The sequence below is a fragment of the Protopterus annectens genome, chromosome 5.part0 (genome assembly GCF_019279795.1).
Source record: "Protopterus annectens isolate FY-2018-M chromosome 5.part0, PAN1.0, whole genome shotgun sequence".
Classification (NCBI taxonomy): domain Eukaryota; kingdom Metazoa; phylum Chordata; order Ceratodontiformes; family Protopteridae; genus Protopterus; species Protopterus annectens.
In genome coordinates, this window is record NC_056735.1 from 597,423,003 (window position 1) to 597,429,698 (window position 6,696).

Here is a 6,696-nt window from a genome sequence, read left to right on the forward strand (position 1 = left end):
CTGGACTACATCCACAGGACATCAGTGTACAGTACTGCTGCTAGCATGTAATGTCACTGTAGATTGCAGCAGAGATATTGGCCAATATATATGGGGGTCTGACACAGTCTGTACATTCCAGAGGTATACACATATGCCCTTAGTGCTACGCATGTGTACCATGCCTGACAATATGGATGCAGATGACCATGTAGATGGGTATAACACATGACAACAAGTATATAATGTCCACCAGAGGTCATACATTCACACACCCCTGCCTGACCTGTAACGGTATGATCACTGGTACAGGGGTGCCATGGCCACATACTACACAATAGGTATTGACATACATCTGCACTGCATCCCACTGCCCTGTCTGACATACATGACTGTTAGGGGAGGACCGGCAGAGGGACATCTGGCTAGTATCTGCACATGACATCCCACTGGTTAGGTACACTCAGCTGCTAGGCATGTCACAATGCACTGTGCAGGCTGCAGGCAGACTGGCTCAACACTGGCCTACACCTCCCAAGGGGGAATGCACATGTACCTGCATATACAGCAGACTCCACAGGCATGTCACAGCACAGGGTAGGATACACCTGTGTGACAGTGCATATCCACAACCAATGTGAACACAGTCACAGCCACATATGGTTAGCTAGCAAGGTATGACAGTATATGGACTATGTGTTCGACACTATTCTCATATGTGCCACTCACAAACTGCCCTACATATACTGGCCTGCTACACAGTTTGGTCTGGTGGCTGTCTGTGGTATGGGACATGTGTGTTTATGGCCCTACAAACATGTACGCCACTGCAGTACCATACAGTGGGGCAGCATGTAACATCTGAAAGTAGGGGAACTAGAACAATGTCATCTACCACAGTCTCTACACAGGCTAAGGTACATATCAACACTACACACACTGTCGACATTCACCATAGGTACACAGACCTCAGTACTGTACGAACATCCTCAGAATGGTCAGGTAATGTAATGTAATGTAACCCCTACTGTACATAACATGTGTAGCAGTCAGATATATCCATGGCTTGTTCTCAGATATGATGCCACAAAGTACGGTGTACAGCACATATGCACCACTTCATGCACGACATATGTACAAAGGTTGACAGAGGTGTGGCTGGGAGCACATACATAGGGCCACTATTGACATGTTGCTGTGATGACCGCATACATTTACTGTTGTTACAGGGTTGTTGCAACATATGTCCTTTGAGGTATATGATGTCTATGACTACCACAGCTTTCTCTATCTACTGACTGCAATCCTCACACTACCTTCAGCAGTTGACAGCTGGATGCTCTGTGGGTGAAATGCAGCCACTGACACAACACTGCCCAGATGACCCTGCAGATGGATATTCCCCATCAACATGGAACTGACATGGCAGGTATTGAGACATGTACATCAGCCATATCCACACAAACATTGTGAAAGTAACATTACTCCAAATGCAGTATAGCGGCACTTACAGGCTGTAGTCAGGTCAGGCACATCCACCTCCCATTTGATGTACTGTTTTCACAGTGTATGTTGTTAGAGGTACACCACAATCCATCTGGGATGCTGTTTGGCACACAACAGATCTAGTCCCTGCTCACAGTGGGTGACAAGGGCAAACACCACCATGATGTTCCTGGGTATTGGAGTGTGTTTCCATACAATTGGCAATGGGGATGTTACCACAGCTGTTTCACATGCAATCAGCTAGGGGATGCCTGTGATTCATGCAGTGGCCATCAGCTGATCATGAGTATTACTTACATTACACATGCTGCTGCCTATGCAAAGCAGGTGTAGGTCTCCACATCCACCTGAGAGGGGGTGGGGGATGCACTCAGAGGCTAATACATGTCAGGGAGGGATGGGAGGGTAAACTGAGGCAAGGTTGTGTCACACACCTAGCAGCACAGGGCATAAAACCCCTGATGACTATGTAGTGCTAGCACAGTTTGCTGCACTTATTGGATGCACCACATGGGTTACCTGTTGTGGAGCACTCAGAACATAAATGTGATGGTGAGTGACATCTGCAACAGGGATACAGTAGCTGTACAGTAGGTGACATACACATGCCTGTCGGCATGAACAGGTGCCAGCATCAACACAGCCACACTCTCACAAGGACACAGACACATTGACACACTTGGCATGGCCAGGTGTACAACTCATCGGTTATTGGATTGCCACATCACTGTGCAGGTATCCCAAGCAACACACAGGTCATACAGCGGCTGTATGGTTGAAGGGTATGAGAAGGTGTCTGACATCAGACACTATGCTGTAGTATTCCCATGGGGGTTGTAGGGAGTTTGGATGTGAACATCTGCAGCATGCAACACACACACAAACACACAGGGTGTCACTACTGACATGCATGTGTGCATGTCTGCACAGGTGTGTGGTGTTCGACTGTGCCAGATGGCTGTCCACGGCTAGTTGATGGGTGTACCTTGGCATCAGGCCACATTATGATGGTCTGCATTGTGGCTCAGGGATGTAGTGTCTGCATTTGCCCACACAGGCGGGTATTGTATCCCCCATCTGATCACCTGGGTGACTACTGTGTGTGGGCAATGCTGTGCATCGCTTGCCATGTCTGTGTTCCTTCATCCATGACATGGACTGCATCTGGGATGTGCACACCTCCCACATGCATGTAAAGTGACATGTGGAACTGTATCCGGGGTGTCCGGCCCATGTTGTGAACACAGATTATCATCAGATGCCTCAATCCTGCCCAACTGTGGCGGGAGCTGGTAATGGCCAGCAGCTTTAGTCTGCACCTACATGGTGTGCATGCTATCAGCATTCCTTGGTGTCAGTGGCATCTGTCCATATGGGCATGTTGTCAGGCATGGTATGTCCATTGTGGGTCACATGTGATCGCACCACAGGTGGTGTAGTTGTCCATTGGAGGACATGGCGGAGGTGCACTGTCTGCACTTATGTGCACATTGGACAGATGGACTGGATGTCATGCCCTCTGTGGTCCTCCACTGTCACTCCATAGTTACTATCGGTGGCCAATGTGCAGTGTGCTACTCACATATTGGCTGTTACCTAGGTATGTGTGTGTGTATGACACATGGGGTGAGATTGTGCTCTGGGTAATACTGGGGTTGCTAACTGTGATTGCCTGGCCTTGATGTCACATGTCTGGGTATGGCTCTGCACCCCGGCCTCTCAGCCATATCACATGTGTTATCCCTGTACAGTGGACATTGTGATATATAGTATGGCCACCATATAAGAAAATGCAAAACCCGCTCCACATTGGCCACACGGTCACAACCACCTCTACACAGGATATGGGTTACAAACACACACTCACACCTGTCATGTTTGGGAGTAGAACCCCTACCTAAGTAGTGTATGACACTACAGCACTACGCAGTTATAGTCAGTGCCATGGATATTACTGGGGTAGTTCTTGCCCAAAAGTGTATTTCACACTAACTGACATCAGCAGGATTGCCAAAGTAAGGCTTTGAAATGGCTGCGAGCGACTAACCTAAAATGCATTGCTCCCTACACAGACAGTGACACACACACTACATCCAGAACTGCCATGTGTGGGGATGGAAGCCAACCATGTGTCTAATTCACAATACAGCAGTACGCAGTTACAGCATACACTATGGAGATTACTGGGCTACAGCTTTCCCAGGGGAGTATTTCCAGGTGGGTGACATCAGCAGCCTTGCCAAAGGAGAGTAGTCGATTTGGAAGGTGTGTGAGTAGCCTAAAAAGTATTGCTCTCTACACAGTCAGTGACAGACAGACACGCACACATATGCACACACAGACTCACACACGTACAGTTGCCATGTCTGGTGTTTGACCTCCTACCTAACTACATTATCACACTACAGCAGTATGCAGTTACAGCATACGCTACGGAGATGACTGGGCTACAGCTCTCCCAGGGGAGTATTTCTAGGTGGGTGACATCAGCAGCCTTGCCAAAGTTGGGTATGTGAAATGTATAGGGTGTGAGTAATCTAAAAGCATTGCTCTCTACGCAGTCAGACATGCACGCATACACACACAGGTGGCAGGTCGGGGGCCTAGAACTCCCAACTTACTCCTTAATCACACTATGGCCATACAATGTTACGGGATGTACTATGAACATTACTTTGCTACAATTGCCCCAGAGGTGTATTTCAAATTGCATGACATCAGCAGCCTTGCCAAAGGAGGATATTCAACTTGTAAGGGGTGTGAGTAGCCTAAAAAGTATTGCTCTCTATACAGTCAGTGACAGACAGGCATGCACACATACGCACACACAGACTCACAGTTGCCACATCTGGGGTTTGAATTCCTACCTAACTACATTATCATACTACAGCAGTATGCAGTTACAGCATGCGCTACAGAAATTTCTGGGATATAGCTCTCCCAGGGGAGTATTTCTAGGTGGGTGACATCAGCAGCCTAGACAAAGTTGGGTATGTGAAATGTACGGGGTATGAGTAACCTAATAGCACTGCTGTCTACACAATAAGTGAGAGACAGACATGAACAGTGACACGCACTCACACACACAGTTGCCATGTCTGGGGTTAGAATTCCTATTTAACTAGTCTATCACACTACAGCAGTATGCAGTTATGGGATGCACCACAGAAATTACTGGCCTACAAGTCTCCCAAAGGTGTATTTCACACTGGATAACCTCAGCAGGCTTGTCAGGGTACCGCTATGGGGTGGCCAGTGTGTGCATGGCCCATACACCATTCATGTAGGGGTGACATGCCACAGGCAGCCACACACAGGGTCATATGTCACAGGTGCATGTCTAGGGCAACTAGCTGACTATGTCCTTATACAGCCATGTTGCACAGTTGGCACATGGACCACATAGTCTGTGGTGCTGACAGGTACTGGCCACTAGTAACCGCAGTGTGTGACATCTGCAACTGATGTGTTTGGGGCCCTTTGGCTGTGTGCTCGGTGGACAGGCATGGATGGCTCCTTGTCACGGTCACCCTCTTGCACACATCTATATCCCTCTACCTTTGGCGTATTATGGTGCGTTGTCCTTACATATATGTCTGTATTCCTATTCACTGTGTGTGCAAGGCATGAGTGGTGCATACTGACATGTGTCTGCAGTAACTATTGCAACCGCTGGATATGTCGGGTCCACTGGTGATTGCATACATGGCCTTCATGTGTTTAAATGTGTGAGCATGCCCAGTATGACCTTTCAGTATGTTGATGACTGACATTGCCTTCATTTCTCTAAGTGTGTGAGCATGCCTAGTAAGGCTGTCTGTTATGCGTTTGTGGAGCATGTCTGGTGGTTTGTACTGCACAGCTGACCTTTCTGTTGTACACCAACAGGTAGCACGCTGTGTCTGCAGGGTATCCACTGATCATTTGGCATTGACTGTTGCAACATGTCTGCATAGCGGGGGGTACACCTGACTCTTTCTATGTTTCTACACAGGATGGGGGGGTGCACCTGACTGTTACTGTATTTCTGTGTGAGGTGGGGGGGTACACCTGACAGTTGTACACATTTGCTAGGACTGTACTGGTATGTCCTGTAGTCCGATTCTTTCAGTGGTCTTATCCATCATGCTGGCTACGCCATACTGGTGTACTTCCGTTCTTATCTTTTGATTGCATACACATTAGTTTCTGACTTCCTAGCTGTCACAACTGACATCCCACTACCTGGCCTGCTGTGGTCTGTCTGTGAAGGCCTGAGTGGGGGTGACCCATACCCCTCATTCAGAGGCCATAGTACGGCATTTGTTTGTGTTTGTCTACACCTGTCCTGCTGGCTGTGACTGTTGTTGGGTATGTGACCCCCCCTCCTGACTAGCATGTGAGAATCACTTATCCTGTGGGTGTCCCAGTATAGCGGGTGGTGCTGGAGGGCTGCCTATGTCAGATGCACGTAGTACACTGCCTATGCATGGTTAGGCACAGGTAGTGTAATGTTTGGCATCCTGCGTCACTGTATGTGCTATGCATTGCCTCTTTGCCAGTGCCAGGGCATACTGGGCATGCCTGCTTCTGCCTAGTGGGGCAGGCTCAGGTTGATCCTCCTCCAAGTCACTCTGTGCCTGTGCAGGCCTTGGGATTGGTGGGGGGGTTATATGGCCCTGCCCCTTGCTGCTCCTGCTGCAGCTGTTTTCGCAGGATTATATTGTGTAGCATGGCACATACAAGGACGATTTGGGTACATGTAGTTGGTGAGTACTGCAAGGCTCCACCGGATGTGTCCAGGCACCAGAACTGTGACTTGAGCATCCCAAACACATGCTCTATTATGATTCTTGTTTGTGCATGTGCCTCATTATGGAGTTCTTGTTCGGATGTGTGTGCATTTCTGATGAGTGTCATCAGCCACGGCTCCAGTGCGTATCCAGCATCCCCCACTAGGTGACCATGTTGGATGTCTAATAATGTAACTTTCCATGACTGTAGATTAATACAGTAGAGATGTAGATAGAAATAGTAACAACTATCAGAATAAGTTTCAGTATTCATTCTAAATATATTTGTAGTATAGCTATCTACATTCCGCTACAGCAGTACACACGGATGGATATTAATAATGTGTAGTTCAGAATTTATCCTACAACCAAAGTTATTAGTGACAACTGTTATACTGAATACAGCAAAGGAAAACAGAAAAAAAAACTATTCTCTCCA